This window comes from Dermacentor silvarum, chromosome 7 (genome assembly GCF_013339745.2).
Source record: "Dermacentor silvarum isolate Dsil-2018 chromosome 7, BIME_Dsil_1.4, whole genome shotgun sequence".
Taxonomy (NCBI): domain Eukaryota; kingdom Metazoa; phylum Arthropoda; class Arachnida; order Ixodida; family Ixodidae; genus Dermacentor; species Dermacentor silvarum.
In genome coordinates this window covers 73,628,475-73,646,462 of record NC_051160.1, presented here as the reverse complement: position 1 = coordinate 73,646,462, position 17,988 = coordinate 73,628,475, and the positions used below count along the sequence as shown (strand labels likewise).

Genomic DNA, 17,988 nt, shown 5'->3' with positions numbered 1-17,988 from the left:
GTATGCATGCATGTATGCATGCATATATGTATGTATGTATGTATGCATGCATGTATGCATGTATGTATGCATGCATGCATGCATGAATGTATGTATGTATGTATGCATGTATGCCTGTATGTATGTATGTATGCATGTATGTATGCATGTATGTATGTAGTATGTATGTATGTATGTATGCATGTATGTATGCATGTATGTATGTATGTATGTATGCATGTATGCATGTATGTATGCATGTATGTATGTATATATGCATGCATGTATGCATGTATGTATGCATGCATGCATGCATGCATGTATGTAGGTATGTATGTATGTATGTATGTATGTATGCATGTATGCATGTATGTATGTATGTATGCATGCATGTATGCATGTATGTATGTATGTATGTATGTATGTATGTATGCATGTATGTATGCATGTATGCATGCATGTATGTATGTATGTATGCATGCATGTATGCATGTATGTATGCATGCATGCATGCATGAATGTATGTATGCATGTATGCATGTATGTATGTATGTATGTATGTATGCATGTATGTATGCATGTATGCATGCATGTATGTATGTATGCATGCATGTATGCATGCATATATGCATGTATGCATGTATGTATGCATGTATGTATGTATATATGCATGCATGTATGCATGTATGTATGCATGTATGTATGTATGTATGCATGCATGCATGCATGCATGTATGTATGTATGTATGTATGTATGTATGTATGAATGTATGCATGTATGTATGTATGTATGTATGCATGTATACATGTATGCATGTATGCATGTATGTATGCATGTATGTAAGCATGTGATATGCATGTATGTATGCATGTACGCATGCATATATGTATGTATGTATGTATGCACCCTCCCGCCTTTGTGAATTCCATGCCTTCAAGAAAACTTAGAAGCGAGTATGTTCTCTGGTCATGCAAGACAGGATTGCAGAAGCTTTCATGGTTCAACACTCACGAAAACAAGCTGAGGACTTCATTGTGAAGGTCACTCACTTTCGTACCTTAGCTTCTGTTTCAGTTCATTTCAATAACTCCTGATTACGGAATGCCGATCTCTTGTGAACCAAGGTCCAACAACACACTGCTGTAAGTGATCTTGCTATACAGCGTGATCATTTCCAAGTTTTACAGAGTATTTAACAATTGTCTGTGGCAGATAGCATAATTTTTGTCCTTGAGCTGTGTTATTGGAAAAGGCGGACATCACTAGAACGAGAAATCGAAGCACATATTCAACTAAATAATGAAAATTCACTCTTAAACTTCCTAATAAATTACCGGTCTCACGGCGCATATTGTAAATTCCTAATTGTAGCCGCTGAGTTTGCAATATGTGTTCACTTTTGTAAATAGGGGGCGCATTGTTAGGAAACGGTATCGGGCTGGCGAACAAATAAAAAAAAGGAAGAAAAACAACAATGCAATGAGAGTACAAAAGAACGAATAGTACCTACGTTTGCATTTAGCTTTTCACGTAAGCTTAACATCTCGAGCACGTTATTGGTAAAACTCCGTATATTACGGACTGCCAGCTGAACGCCCATTGAAAGTCCACGAAAGCAAAGACAAAGTACTATACGTATCATCTACATTCATGCATTTATTTGCCAAGAACACTAGCAATATGCGTCATCAGCGAACACATCACTTCGGGTTAGTTCGTTGGCCATAACACCAATTGGAGGAATCGGAATAGGATGCGGATGATCGCATACGTTAACAACGCGTTATCATGTACAAAGCTTTCGGTGCACGTTTAACAACCCCAGGGTGCCAAAAGTAGTTTTTAGGCTCGCACTAATTAATCTCCCAAAGCCAGGGTTAGCCCTTCTGGACGTGAAAACTCACAATTTGCTTCATTTACGAGGAAAACCAACATCTACATTTGTCGTTATGCTTATAGTATCAGAATACTGTTAAGGCCTTTTTCCTTACTTTTTCCCGCTATTTTTAATAGACGTTGTTGCTAAAATAACGTTGTGTAAATCCGGCTTCATAATTATACCATAATACTTCGAAGATAACTTCATGGCAACCCCTAAAAACGCAGTTGTTGTTATTTCACACTAACCAAGTGGGGATCTGTGATATCGTAACGGTTATGTTTAATTTGTAACCCGTTATTTCCGTCAAATGATGTGACGTTACTTAGCCATTACACTCAGGTATAAAATATCACTTCGAGTCTAAGTATATGTCTCTGGAAATATTTATTTTCGCCAAAGGGTCCTTATCACCATCCATGCCACGGATGAGGTGGGCTCGTCCACGCGTTTCATGTAAACACAACCAAGGACGAGATAAGCTTCTCGACAATGGCAAGGACAAACTGGTTTCGTCTCAGTGTTTTGTTGTGCTTCTAGTAAAACGCAGCGCGGGGCAGTGGTAGGAGGAGCAAACTTATTCATGCGGAGGAAGCAAAACATGTTGGCAACTGGAGTCTTAAAATAATTTCGGCATTTTCGGTAAGAATTTGGGATAATAGCGTGGCATGGAAGGAATTATAAAACCTTTACCAGTCTTTTCAGGTATGTCTCATGTTATTGCCGAATCTCGCTTTTGTCCATAGCCACATAAATTCATTTGGTTTCTTTGCAGGAACACTTAGTTTATGTGTTACTATAATTTAAGCTTCTGTAGAATATGACGCTCAGATTCATCATAATTTGTGCCTACAATTCTCTGGTGGTTAGAATCTTCACCTCATAAATATACATTTTTTTGCAAGGCTATCTTTCGTGGCATAAGCTGACGCGACTCATGCATCCTACAATCACCACTGGAAGATTTTGGCTACTTTAGCCAGTGATATGAGGTCGGCGTCTACAACACAATGTTTTTAGAAAAGAATATTTCCTTAATTAAACCCTAAAGCCTCTGCGAAATAGGGGAAGTTAGCTTGTCGATAGATTTGCATCTTATATGAAACTAGAGCACGAAGCTGAATAACAATCTTTTTTTTTGTTGCATAGGTTTTATTCGAAGCTAGAAAGTATTTAAAAATGCCTCGGATAGCCACGATTTACATCAAATATATTGCATTCAGATTAGAAATTTCATTTATTTCACGAACCACAAATTGCCGCTGTAAGCACGCGTTATGCTTTCCTTTCTGCTTTGGTGATCCACCGCCCTTTGTTATGCGCTTCTCGTTGTAAATAATGTGCACAGTTGTTGGAACAAACGTCTTTCTGGGCAGCGCATTTTTCTGGTAAAGTTAATCAATCTTCGTTGCCGGCCATAAATGGGTCTTCCGGTTAAAGGCATTTCTGACACCACGCTGATTCCCATTATTTAAGCAGACGATGCATTTGTTGTGCTCTTCTGCTGATTGACCAACCACTCCGTTTTCGCTAACCACTCTAGTATATTCACAACGACATGTGAAGTAACGTGATCAATGCAGTCCTGTTTGTTCAAATATCTTACCTAATTTGTAGTATATTTTGGGAGATACAAGAACTTTGATATTGACGCGCGCACGTGACTTGGCATTGTCCATCGGAGCAGTTCTTCAGCTGCCATGCTTTCATCAGTACCTACGAGAAGGCTTGAACATGTTTCTAACCACCACCAACACTTGATATGAGGGAATTGAAGAAAGTGTGCCCTTGCATGTCTCTCCACTAGTGATAGCGGATCTGCGACCTTCCTTCGCAAGTGTAAATGGACGTTGTGTCGTTGGGCCTTCCTGTCTATAGTCGCACGCATCCATTATATTCCGCGATTGACGATGTGGCACGCATACTGCCTGCAAAGAGTCGCTTCCGTCAAGCGTTATTAGCTGCATTCGCTCTGCGCAAGCGCCCATGAAATTGTCCCACCATTTGTGAGGTTCTGCCATGGCGACGAACCGTTAATTCCACCGCTATGCCGCTGGGCTCAGAAATGGTGCTGGCATTTCACGGTGGCCATTTCGGGCCATGGTGCAGGATAACGAAAGACAGGCACATGATGGTGGACGCTAGTCAAGTTATACATAAATCGATACATTTGCATTTTGATGTAGACATATAGTGGTACGGTACTAGAGAGCACGTACCCCTTTGCCAGCCACATTTTTATATCCGGTAGATACTGGCTGACACCTACAGATGAAAACGAAATCATTGAGACTACCCTTGAAGTTTTCATGTAAACATTAGGAGCCACAGCTCCTTGAACACCACAAGAATGTTGCAGGAAGTTACCTCGTTCCGCCTATGTGAGACCGTCAGAACAAGTTAGCTCATTAAATGCACATAAGCTTTTTAATCCTCCTAATTCACATCAGTCACTGTCACGCTGCGGGCTTTGCATGCATGCGCAGTGGTTCTTCCTACACCAGTCACCATTCCTTACTGTTGTCCTACACCTCCCCCTTGTCCAGAACTTTTTTTATGGGGTTTTACGTGCCAAAACCACGATCTAATTATGAGGCACGCCGTAGTGGGGGAATCTGAAATAATGTGGACCACCTGGTGTTCTTTAACGTGCACCTAAATCTAAGCACACGGGTGTTTTTGCATTTCGCCCCAATCTAAATGCAGTCGCCGTGGCCGGGATACGATCGCGCGACCTTCTGCTTAGCAGCCCAACACCGTAGCCGCTAAGCAACCACGGCCGGGGCTTGTACAGAAATCATCAAACCAGACAACAGCGTAATTCCACTGCTGGCCTTTCTTTCGTCTCGCAGTCCCTCGTTTCTACGGCTTTAAAGAAGCGTTGAGAGTGGTGCTGTCTTGACCGTCACCACCCCATGGCACCTTAGCAGTCTATTAGGTTTCCTTCGGATATGAAAAGAGGATGTTAAATGAGGACGTGTTTTCTAGCATCCTTTTCAACAAACAGGCTAATTCTTACTCGTATAATCATAAAGGTAACTGTGACAGCGTACGTTCGAACTTATTCCGAAAACATCTTTAACGATTTCACCTGTTTTTCTAATGCAAAAAAGCAATGATCCGAGCAGAATTCTCCGACGTTTACGCCACTCCGTACATTGCCTTTGATGTCAAAGAACATAACAGGCTACTTAAAGAAGATAATATAAATGCTGAATGAACGGCAGGGTATTTAACTGGGACTGAGCCAGGCTGACCCTCCAACACTCTCAGCAACATTCCTTTGGTTTTTCTTGCCGCAGGAGGGCTTTCATCATGAATACCTCCAACGTCTACCGTATTCAGGATGGCCTTCACATTAGCAACATATTCCATGAGCCTGTGGTGAAAGAAGCTCTGGCCTACAAGCCAAAGCTAGGTGACGTCTTCATAGTCTCCTTCCCAAAGTGTGGCACCACATGGATGCAGCACATAGTCTACGCTATCTTCAGCGACGGCATTCCACCCAAGGAGTGTAGATAAATATACGATTAAGTTTCTCATTTTGCCGCTGGGTGTCGAATCCAGTAAATAAAAAAGGATCTGCCTTTTGTGCATGCTGGCAAACATACTTTGAAATCAGTTACAGCGCTGGCAGATAAGGATAATATCAAGACGCTGGGCTGCTGCCTGTCTTCCCCACGTCACAGAGACAGACATAGTTTCTCTGTCTTGCTCTTGTCTGTCTGCCAGAGCTGTACTGCTTTCCGAGGAGTAAAATCGACACGAGGGCTGACTAGCCTGATAAAGACGTCTGGATTGAAGCTTCATTAAAGCTGGATTTGCACGGCGGACCTCAATTCACGGACAAGCATTACCTAGCTTCGCCGCAGCGAATTGTGTTTGTCTGCTTTGTACTTGTGTGCGGCATCACTGGGCGACACTTAGACAGGTAATGACTGCCCGGGGAATTTCATCCGCCGCGTCGAACCAGGCTAAGCGACGCAGCCCAACTCATGGCCTGCGTCAAAATTTAGCGCTCCCAACAGGAGCTGCAGCGACTCTAAGCAGCATTAGACCTCTAAGCGCGGCAGTGAGCCAATCACACCCTTTTTCAGCAGCAAATCGCAAGGGGACCCCTTCGATGGCACGCGATCGCGCTAAGAGGAAGATATTCAACAAGAGCGGACACTCCCATGAAGCTCAGCGGCTTAATTGACTGCAGCGCACCAAGCCGCTGGCATTAACACCTGAACCACCCTTCCGGCTTTCAGCATTGGACGCGCGCGCTTTGAACGCTAGGTGGCACGCGTTACGTCGGCTGCGCCGATCGGCACGGCATTTTCTTCCTTCTTTTTTTACTTCTAATGCTCGAATGCGCGCGGGCTTTGTGCGGAATCGTTTCATTATTTGGTAAAAATGATTTCGCACGATCTTTAAAAGCCGCCATCAATTCTGTGCCATGTGCAATTTCATAAAGTAGACGCAAGACGCCTTGTAAAATGAGGAAATGTTTATTTTGCTCTACGTTATTCATAATAGTTCTGAGTCGCGCAGCCTATTTGTAAGCTTGGTATGTTAGCTAATTACTTTTCTTCTTTAATTTCGTATGCCTTTAGGTTCCTAGCAGAAGTTACAGAAAGAAGTGGTGAAGGTGTAGGAAATGACCCACTGATATACACTAGTGTCCAAGACAAAACACTATAAAAAATATTGGATATACATTTTGTTCTTCGCGAATTTTTTTGTTTTGTTTTAGCGGAGTCATTATGCATATTGGAATAACAGCATGGTACAGCTGCATTGCACTTGTCATCAAAGTCAAATTAAATATGTCGATGGAGATTAAGAAAATTATATTTTCACAATGGGATATAACAATACAATTTCTAGTGGAGACGAACTGTTTTGCGGCTGCGAGATAGTTCGCATACATTAAGGCTATTATTGATATCCGTTACAACAGAATGACGACAGTAGTAAGACGTGAAAAATTAACTGGAACAATTCCGAATGGCATCGAGGGTGGAGATGGGGTAGTTTCATTAGAAGAACATACTTTGCATGTGCACTCGCTGTTCGGCCGTTCACAACTTTTATGACACATAATACAGATGTTTCTTTGGTGTAAATTCGTCAAGATGGTTCAGTAAGTAATCTTTGACTTGATTTCTTTCTTCGGGTGCTAAAAAAACGCGCCAAGTAAGTAAATGTCAATTGCCCACTGCGCTTGTGCGTCTGGATTGCAGCGCTCTCGATTGCGTTCCCGGAGAATAACATTGAGCCCGCATTTCCTGTAAGCTGTTTACTCTATCGAACGCCAAATCTACTGGACAGGAAATGTGTAAAAGCCCACGAGATATCAACGAGAATAAAACAATAGAAATCACTGATATTGGCACATGAGCAAATAGTATATGTAATGCCCCGTGAACATATACGAACAGAGGGAATTGACTTCTTCTGCGTTGCGTATTCCTCTTATTCTGCTGCGATCAGTATCGAAAGCATAAAATTATTCAACAGAGTATCGTGCTGTGAGGCTGTTCACTCAGCTCCAACAAAAGCTCATGGAAGCACTTATTTACACTTATGGCTGCGTCAGAGATACATATGTGGATCATGTGAACCATGAGACATCACGAGCTCCCTACACAATGTATTCCCCAGACACAATTTATTGTGAAATGAAGACCCATTGTTTACGCACGTTCATCACGCTGGTTTATTGTGACCTCAAGAGTCGGCAAGCTTCGTCCACAGACTTGCACACCTGATAGCAAGAGAAGCACCTAACAGCCAGCGCAGTCGCAAAGTGTTCAGAAACAGTTTCTCCTGCAATGTAGACGGCCACTAGGTGAATCGAATTCCGCCTTCACACCCCAAGTAAGAAAACACAGAATCACACCCCAAGTAATTCTGTGTTTTTAGGCTGACGGCCAGCCCCGGATGACGGCTATGTGAATGAAGCCTTAGCCGAATGTTTCCAGCTGACTCGCGATACTAACATTTGGCATTTCAGCAATGGTCAGTACTGTACTTATTACGCGCAGTAAATTCACCTGAACAAATAAGACTTATGCAGCACTTTTATCTGATTATAGCGTTGGATTTAATGCCCGAAACTACACTGTGGCTTACGAGGAAAAGTATAGTTGGCGGCTTCGCAATAATTTAGTCTCCTGACGTTAACATGCACCCAAAGCACGTTAGACAATAAATTTTTTGCAACCTGTCCGTATAAGAACGCGGCATGGTATCGAACCCATGACCATGTGCCCAGCAGCGTAACGATATAGCCATTTAGCCATCCCGGCGGGTTCCTTGTATAACTCGATATTACCATCCTGGAAGAGTGACGAAATGTTGTCGGCTGAACACATCATACTTCTTTCTGGGGTTTTATGTGCCAAAACCAGTTCTGATTATGAGGCACGCCGTAGTGGATAACTCCGGTATAATTTTGACCACCTGGGGTTCTTTAACGTGCACTACAACGCATGCACACGGGCGTTTTTGCATTTCGTGGCCGGGATTCCATCCCGCGATCTCGTGCTCAGCAGCGCAACGCCTTAGTTGACTAAGCTACCGCGGCGGGTATGAACACATCATAACAGCAATTGGAATACATATTAGAAGCTTGACAGCCAACGTAGTATGAGGAAGGCCACATCAAAGGCAATAATGAACACGAGAAACTGGTAAGTTTCAGCAATTTACCACACTGAATTGACAACGTAATCATCATAAGCAGCGCAAACATTTTATGAGCAGTGCTTCAGCATTGTCTCCATTCCATAGGATACGTGGGACACGTGCTTTTTCGCGGATTACTGGCATCGAAAGAGCAGGAAACTGTTAATGAATGAGGAAAAATAAATTTTTAAAAAATAAATCGAGGGCTTGCCTCGACGCCGCCTCACGGGCGTGCTGGGTCGCCCAAGTTTGGTCGTCGAGGGCAGAGCTCCGCAGAGCCTCTCGCAATATCGACGAGTGGGTCGTGGTGTTAATTTGTGTGTACTGTGTTGGGCACTCCCAGAGCATATGCGGAATCGTAGCCGGGTGAGTGCCACAGCACCGGCAGTTGGGGGTACTGTAAACTTCAGGGAATATAAGGTGGAGGCGGGCGGGTGAAGGGTACGTATTTGTTTGTAGCAGACGTGGTAGCCTGCGCCCGGCTGAACTTGGGGTGAGGTGGGGGGGAAATGTTCGGCGACTAAGGTAAAATGCCTTAACGAGATCGTTATAAGTAGTCAGATTGTCCCTGGTGTCTAACTCGTCTCCAGTGTCTCCGGCGCGGTTGACTAGGCCTCGCGCAATGGAGTAGGTGACCTCGTTGAGGTTGGGGAGGTGTGGGTGTCCTGCCCATGCGCACACCCAGGTCCCGCATGGGCCGGATCCATGTCAGGTAGATCATGCTCTCTTTAGAGTGTGGTGCCTGGCGGAGGATACGAAGAGCTTGAGGAGAAATACGGCCTTTGCTGAAGTTAGTGATGGCTGAGCGAGAGTCACACACGATGGTGTGACAGGTGGGATCTAGAGTGGCCAGATCGATGGCCACTTCAGCCGTTTCGGCAGGGGGGTAGTGACGCTGGAGGCTTTTGGTGTAGGACTCCATCGCGTGTGGCGACGGCCACAAATCGTGTGCCATGGGAATGTTGGGCTGCATCAACAAATGTGACGCCAGGTACTTGAGCAAGGGTTTTTATGATAGCTCCAGCCCGAGCTTGGCACCGGGCCCTGTTATATTCAGGGTGCATCAGGGCGCATGTTTCTAGGGATAAGGTCGGTGTGGATCCAGCTACGGATGTCAGTCGGGATCGATTGTTTGGGGCCCTGTTGCTTATGGTAAGTGAAGCCAAGCGTGGATAGAATAAAGCGTCCCGTTTCAGTAAGGGTGAGCCGTTCAAGCTGAGAGCGTTGTTGTGCTTCAATGAGTTAGGCAAGGGTGTTGTGAACTCCTAGTTGGTTGAAGAGTTCAGTATTGGTGTAATGCGGGAGGCCAAGTGCTTGCTTGTAGCCCCCTCGTATGAGGGTGTCGAGCTTGCTTCGCTCAGCCCGGTACCAGTTGAGGTACGCAGCAACGTAGGTAATGTGGCATATGACAAAGGACTGCAAGAGGCGGAGAAGGCTTTCTTCTTTGAGTCTCCCTCGTCGGTTGGAGATGCGTTTAAGAAGGAGTAGGGTGCTTTGAGATTGGGCGCAGATCTTGTTGAGAGCCAAGGCATTGGAGCCGTTGGTAGAGATGGTCAGACCGAGGACCCGGATACTAGGGACGTGTGATATAGGACTGCCATCTTGAAGGCGTAGGGTGATAGAGTCACAGGGTCGGTGATCAGATTGGTGTTTGGGAGGGCGTCCCCGCTGAATGGGCTTCTAGAGAAGAAGCTCCGATTTAACCGGCGAACAGCACAGTCCGGTTCCTTGGAGATAGGCTTCAACCGTGTCAATCGCCGTTTGGAGGGCTGACTCCACTAGACCATCACTGCCTCGGTACGCCCAGATGGTGATGTCATCGGCGTACATGGTATGGTTGATATTGTCGATTTGTTGTAGTTGCTGGGCAAGGCCAATGATGACTAAGTTAAAAAGCGTGGGAGAGATAACTGAACCTTGCGGGGTGCGTTTGCTGCCAAGGGGAAGCTGGTCTGATCGTAAATCCCCGGCCGAGAGGGTGGCCGTCCGATTGCATAGGAAGTCACGGATGTAATTGTAGGATCACTCTCCCAGGTGGAGGTGGGAGACCTGGTCAAGCATAGCTTCATGGGAAATGCTGTCAAAGGCTTGAGTGAGGTCGAGTCCGAGGATGGCTTTCGTGTTACGGGAACAGTCGTTTAGTACTTGATGTTTGAGCTGGAACATAGCGTCTTGAGTAGAAACCATCATTAGATTTCGCCTCTGGAGACAATCCTGGTATTTATCGTAGTTCACGATGGGCGTCTGAGTCATCTGGGATTAGTGTCAACAAGTGTGAAAAGGCGCTAGGACAAAAAAAGACAAAATCTAAAAATATTAGTCAGAGACAAGGATATCTTATGCAAAGTTGGATTCTATATGACACCAAGCTTTTCTCAGTGGTCGTGGTAGTAAAAGCAGCAGTCGCCGGTAGCGGTTGGCTGTTTCTGTCTCGAAGACGAAGATGTCTCGTGCTTCTCCAAGATAGAATGTTTACGGGAAGCGTATGTGCGTAAAAGTACGACACATACGTATATAGATTTAATAATATAACTCTTTTTTTCACAGTGACACCTAAATAACCAGTTGGACAAGTTGCCAGCTAGCGACGCTACAAACGTAATTTCACATTCACCGAACGCCTTGGGGGAGGGCGTTATAGGCGAAGGAAGCGTTGCTTCAGAATCCTGGTGACAACGGGGATGGAAGCCGTGAGTACCATTCTAATCGTCGCATTTCAATACGACAAATGGCAATCTCACCCATCTCTCCTCCCCGCAAATGCACACAAAAATAAAAAAGAGTAATCGCAGTGCTTGCTCGGCCAATACCAGGTGAAGGAATGGATGCTTCTGCGTAGTGTAGCTCCTTTACTCTACCGCAAACGATTCTTAATGCACGAAATGGATAAGTCGTTTTCTGTGACTGTACTGTGACCCGGCTAGAAGAAACAACAGGAAGCGTTGTTTACTTGTAAGGCAAATAGAGCTCGTTCATGCTATATCTAAGCAAACTCGCTCGCTAAAAGTTATCTTCCTGTTCATGCAGCCAAGCAGCTGTTCGGCTGTCAGCACTAGCGCAGCGGAAACTATCTACCGGCCATTGTGACGTCGGGTGCCTACGTCGGTGCAAGGATCGTCGCAAGGCTACTTAAGCAGGGTACATCGCTGTGACAGACCACTTGGCGGCAGCGGGACAGATGAGAAGCGCGCTTGCTAAAAGTTATCTTCCAGTTCATGCAGGTTGGACTTTTTTCGCATATTTCAGCCCGATTCTTTGTGTGTTTTATCCTTGCTGCCTTTGCTGTTGCCAATATCTGTGCATGTTGTGGCTCATCTATGTTCTTTTTCGACTACACGCATCGAAGCAGAATGGCTCCTGGGGTGCTATGTAGGATGCGCCGTGTTTGGCGAAACTCGGGATCTTCACGAGCTCTGGCGACGCCCCAAGATGAAAGAACTAATGGTATCAAGACAAATTTTGTCCGTCGGCACGCCTCCAGTTTCATTTATTTATCTAGATTCACTCTGGGTGGCTATCAACCCTTATGCGTTGCCAATGGGCGGTCGACAAACTGGGGCTCACGTGATGATACAGTCGGTGCATGGTTGTGCCTTTTTTCACTTGTTTGTCGTTCCACCGAGTGCAGTACAGGCACAAGCAAGTTATAATATAAATGCATTTAGTACAATTATATTAGTGACATTAATGTGCGTAATAAGCATTTTAAAGTTTAAAGATGTACACTGAATGTGCGTTATACTAATTTGTAGTACAATACGTTTCGCGTTAAACCATGAGGGGACGCTCATCCTCCTCTTTTTTTCTTTGGATTGGATTAGCGCGGCTGGCTAAGTACTTGCGCTAGCATTTCCGAGCACCGATTGGTGTGCGCTTGGTTTTCTCACTGGTGTTTCAACAGATCGCTCGTTGCTCTTCTCTTTCCTCTGGATTGGATTGGTGCGGCTCGCTATGTGCTTGCGCTCCCATTTCCGAGCACAAATTGGTGCGCGCCTGGTTTTCACACTAGGCTTTTAACAGATCGCTAGTTGCTCGCCCTAAAGTAAGGCTGCGAGACGGAGTGAGCGTCGGCTAGGGCAGAAGTGGTTTGCCGCGCGCTTACCGTGTAAGCACCCAGGTACGCCGGAAAGCACTCCGTACGAGGGTCAGAAAACTACGCTTTATTTTCTTTTGCTTTGCGATGCACCTTCATACTGGCAAGCATCGAGCGATGGCTTCTAACAACCGCATGAAAGAGACTTTACACTGGGTAGCCCGAGTGATCCGTGGCTTCTAACAAACGCAAGAAAGTGTCTTTGCAGCGCACGTGGCCGTTGAGTGCCACATCCATCCTAGGTGGGACTCCAGCATCGGCGCAGTTACCCTGTACCCATCGCTGACGAGGTGGCGCTTCACTTTTTGACAATAACTCTTTTTTTGCGTGTGAACGCCCGTGATGGGGTCCGCAAAGTTTACGCTGTGGTTGACTATTTCTCAATGCAGATTGAGGCATTGTTAGCATCCATTAGCCCCGTTATCATCCACTAAATTTGTGATATATTTGTATGCGGCCAATTCGTTACTATGAATAATGGTCCCCAGTTGAACTATGGCTGCAATAATGGCGCCTAGCGTCGCCGCCTTTCGTCGGTCGACCTTGAAAGTCGCAGCACCCCTGTGGTTGCGCAGAACATGCCGAAGACCCATGGGCCACCATCTTTAAAACCGCCGTAATTTTAGCGGCTCAGTGGAAAGTTGTCGCCCGACATTAGGCGGCCTCGATTGTACTTTTGCTGCCGCGAAGAATGCACTCGTCAATTTGCGATATCTCCTCGGGGACACCGAGTGGAGGTTGCGCCAGCAGCTCGTCCGTCGCGAACTTACGTGGGTAGTTCCTCTAGTCGGCGATGGCGTGCTCCGATAGAGGAAACAAGTCGCCGGTCATCTTCAACAGCCATATGTCTACGCTTTGGCTCAGGCAGTACGTGAGCCAAATCATTTGCCGCCTCGAGAAGGTGGTCGTTCGGATGGCCGAGGCGGTCCGTGTTGGCGAAGTAACTTCCTTCGCCTCTCTGCCCGTGCAGTGCAGCGGTACCGTGTAACTGCGAAAACTGATTTCGGCAGCTGTGGCACCGGAAGGCAGCCCGGCGTCCATTCTGAGCCTTCCAATATAATGGGACCGCTTCGCCTGCGCAGGTTGGTTGGTCCGTGTTGAATCCCAGGTGCTCGCAGGTGCCCCAGTACTCCGATGACGAAGCCGGACTTGGCCTGGGGCTATAGGGCGCGGTGGACGAGCAGTGCTTGAAACAGGAGAGAGCTGAAGCGATCGGACGAACTTTTACTCCGCAGCCTAGTCATACCACTCTGCGCTCGGAAAGCACAATTTGCCCGCCACGTTGTCTCCGCAGACGACGGCCTTCGCCTAACACGTCACACAGCCAACGCACTGACGTTTTGGAAAGGCAAAATGACGCGAAACTCTACGTCGCTGATGTAGGTGAACGGGTCCAGGCGGTCATATTGACGCTTACTACCGCTGGATGCGATGACACAGGCTGCTGCTGCCGCCGCCATGTTCACGAGTTCAACTCGAGGGGGGTTTCTCGATGTACGAGTTTCGCACGAGTTCGCCTGTCAGTCAAATCCATAGGTCACGCCCCGCGCGAGGCATGTAACTCTTGTGCGCCCCCACCACGGTTGGGCCACGCCCAACTTATTTTTCGGCAACAGTGACGTCGTGCGGAACTGAGAGGCGTTAACAATCTTGACCGGCGAAATTAAACACGCACAACGCACTGTCGTCGGTGATGTACTGAGCACCGCTATAAAAAAAAAGCGTCGACTTTCGCGAGCTTATGCATATGTCTTCTTCGGCTGTGATGGCCCCTCAACACGGTTCATTGCCTGCATTGTGGCGATGTAGGGCACAGCAAATAATTATCGGCAGGTCACTGTAGCTGCTTGCAAGGCGTCGATGCGCCGCGGTGGACGACGATCCTGAGCAGTGCGTAGTGTTCTCCAACGACAATGTATCGCATCTGTCATTTGAGATGGCTGCTCTGTCATCAGTGATGTATCGGACCCGCAGTGTTGCAAACACGGTCAGCGGCCAGCGGAAACGCACCCAGTGCGATGGCATTTCTTCATCACAAGCACGGCACACTAAACGGTTGCAACACCTTCCTGCGTTCGAAGTCTACTTTTCTAACTGCCCACAAGAGTCCTCACCCGCCAAAATGCGATAACTGCGTTGTCGTTGCGATATCCATCTGCGATCGCTGTTAGCTCAGCAGCAGAGGCAATCGGCAAGCACATTGGAGTGAAGAACACACTCAAAATCCTCGTACATGCGCACGGAGGCACCTTCACTGGGCAAGCAGTGACAAGCGATGCATCGCTTCGCAATGCATCGCGGAGACTTCGCGCACGCAGATAAACTGGTGCATTTTCACTGTGCTGCGTCACTACGGACCCTACAATACCGCACAACAATTTTGCAGCGACAGCCGTTGCCCGTCTCTATGGCTAGAGTGTCGTTTCAGTTGGTAAAGCGGCGGCCTTAATAGCCGCGTCAGTGAAAGCACCTGCGCTGAACAGCCATGCCGCAGCGCTGCGTTGCCATTCTCCTAATAGACAGATAATGGACAGACCATTGTCATGACTGACTTTATGCGGCATTATCGCATCGCTTTTATCGAGAATAGCACTGCAGCGCCCCTGGCGACTGCTCCCCGTATGAACTCCCTCGTGCGTGCGACCCTCTAGAATGTATCAGCTTGTAAGCTTTCGCCTCACTGTCGCCACTCTCGGCAAAAAAGTGCAAAATTTAATAATTCACTCGATGTCCGTTTGTCATCACAACTTTATAGCATTCAAAACGAAAAACCCATACTTTAAGAAATAAAATGTTTGTTATTTTATTTACTGTATTTCAGTGTATTCGATTGTGGGAAAGTGTATGTGCAAAAATGCACTGCATGTGCCCTGTTCGCATTCGATGGAGGACAGAAAGATAATGCTTGAAAGAGGAGGCACGCCTTTGACGCGCCCGCGAAAGGCGTGGCAAGCGGCTCACGGCAAGTGTACAGATAGACAGCGGGACAGTGACGGTATTGCTAAATTGCGATAACACGTTGATAACAATACGCGGCGCTGGCGCGTTTTGTTGCGCAGTCCTCTGTGCTTGAAGCGCGGAAGCACTGTGCAGCGCCGGGTGCGCTCATGTTGTCATAGGCGGCTTTATCTCGACATTTTATTTTGCCTGCTGTTATTGCACGTTCCTTGCTATCTCCATTCACTGACTGCCATCGAACAAACTCGGGTAAAACTCGGGCGAATGAGAAACTCAGCGCATCCTGCATTGCACCCCTGGTATAGATAAACTCGGGCAAGAATTTAAGAAAGAACCTAAGGAATTAAAAGGTAAAATCGAAAACGACCTAAGAAAAGAATTCAATGAGACGAGAAAGGAACTCAGGGACATGAAGAAAAGTATTTTTTCTATGACAAAATGTATGAGGAAATGAAGGATGTGAATGAACGACTCCTAAAAGAAAATGGGGCGCTAAAGAAAGGAAACGCAGCTCTAGAAAATGAATGCAAATGTATGAAAAAGGTGTTGGAAAATCAGGAGCAGAGAATCACAGGAAGTGAGCAGTATTCCAGAAAGTGCAATGTGGATATTAAAGGAATTTTAGCAAGCAGATCATAAAGATTTAGTCAAGACTGCTTGCCAAATTGTCGTTCTCGTGAATGAACCGCTGTCGTTCTCGTGAATTGAAGTGTGCCATAGGGTCAAGGGTCGCAACGTTTCTGAGCCTCCCAACATAATTGTTCAGTTGAAAAGCCGTTCCAAACGTGACAGCTTTCTCAAGAAAACCAAGAAAATGCGCTTATCAATGTCAGACCTCGGCTACACATCTTCGTCTACCATATATATTAATGAGTATCATTGTCCAGCACTAAAGAGACTCCTGGGCATGACCATTGAAACAAAGAAGGCACAGAAGTGGAAGTTCGTGTGGACGAGGGATAGCAAAATATTCGCAAGAAAAGATGAGCCATCCAATGTGATCAGCATCAGAAGTGAACGCGACATTGATAAGATTGTGTGGCCTGGCGCGCATTTTAGCCTGTACTTTTTTTCCTCTTCTTTCCATAATGGCGCTACTGCCTGAAGATGTAGACAACATATTTAGTTTTCATGGCGTCAAGGGATTGACATGATTCCATTTAAACACACAATCAGCCAGAAATAAAGAAGATAACCTTTGCGCTCTTTTCGATAGCTTTAACTTTTCGTTTGATGTACTCATGTTAACAGAGACTTGGTACTCTTCGGATAGTGACGTCATCAAACGTGTGAATTAGTGTTTCTTATGTCAACAGAACAATCAGATGTGGTGGTGGTCTTTTAATCTACGTAAAAGATAATATTGAATGTCAATTGCTTGGAGAAATGACATGTATAACAGATGACATGGAATACCTTGTTTTAGTGTGCCAAAAAGTTATCTTATCAGTTGTTTATCGCCCACCAGGTGGAAATATGGATAACTTCTTTCTCTCAACGGAATCTTTGTTTAATTATGTAAACCAAAATCAGCATATGCTCGTTGTAGGCGGTGATTTCAATATAAACATGTTACAGTCCTCAATTATGACACACAACTTTAAAACACTTCTACAATCACATGGATTTACTAATGTTATTTACGACGCCACACGCACCGCAGAATCGACGAATACCTTGATTGACCTTTTTATAACCAACCAGCCAACGGACACAGTTAAATCCGGAGTTATTTCTTCCCATATCAGTGATAACCTTCCAATATTTTTATTCACTAAGCCTCACAATTACGGCGTTAGTTATTGCTCATCCATTTGAACAGTACAGAACATTAATCCACACAGTTTAGACAACTTTCGCAATAGATTATGTTTGTTAAATTGGGATGCCGTAACTCGAGTGTCGACATCAGATGAGGCGTATGACATTCTTATTCGTAAGTTTGCAGAAGCCTATGCCGAATCATTTCCTCTGAAAGAGATAAAGAACGCGTGTAATTCGTGTAAGCCGTGCATGACTAGAGAATGCATAAAGATGGTAAGAAAAAAAGATAAACTTCTCCAAAGGTTTTTAACATCGCGCAGCCCAGATGATTGGGCTATATTTAAACAGCATCGGAATAAAACCAACTCCTACCTGGTTAAAAACAAGACGCACATATTTTTGTGGTACTTTTCAGCAGTATGAAAAGACGAAGCCCGATGTTATGTGGAAAAAGATAAACGAATTGCTGGGTCGCTCACATACCATAGAAACTATTAAAGAATTGATGCTAAACAATGTACCCGCCAAGGGTTCAGAACAGAGTGAGTCATTTAATAATTTTTTTCCAGGTTTAGTGGTCAGTACGCATTACCCAGAGGCAGCAAACGAAATTAATAAAAACGACAGCAGTATATATCT

The 17,988-nt window shown here is 45.6% G+C and overlaps 1 pseudogene; it reads left to right on the top strand.

The window, feature by feature from the left end:
- Window positions 1–5,157: 5,157 nt before the first annotated feature.
- Window positions 5,158–17,988, top strand: part of LOC119458973 (sulfotransferase ssu-1-like) — a 28,028-nt pseudogene continuing 15,197 nt past the window's right edge.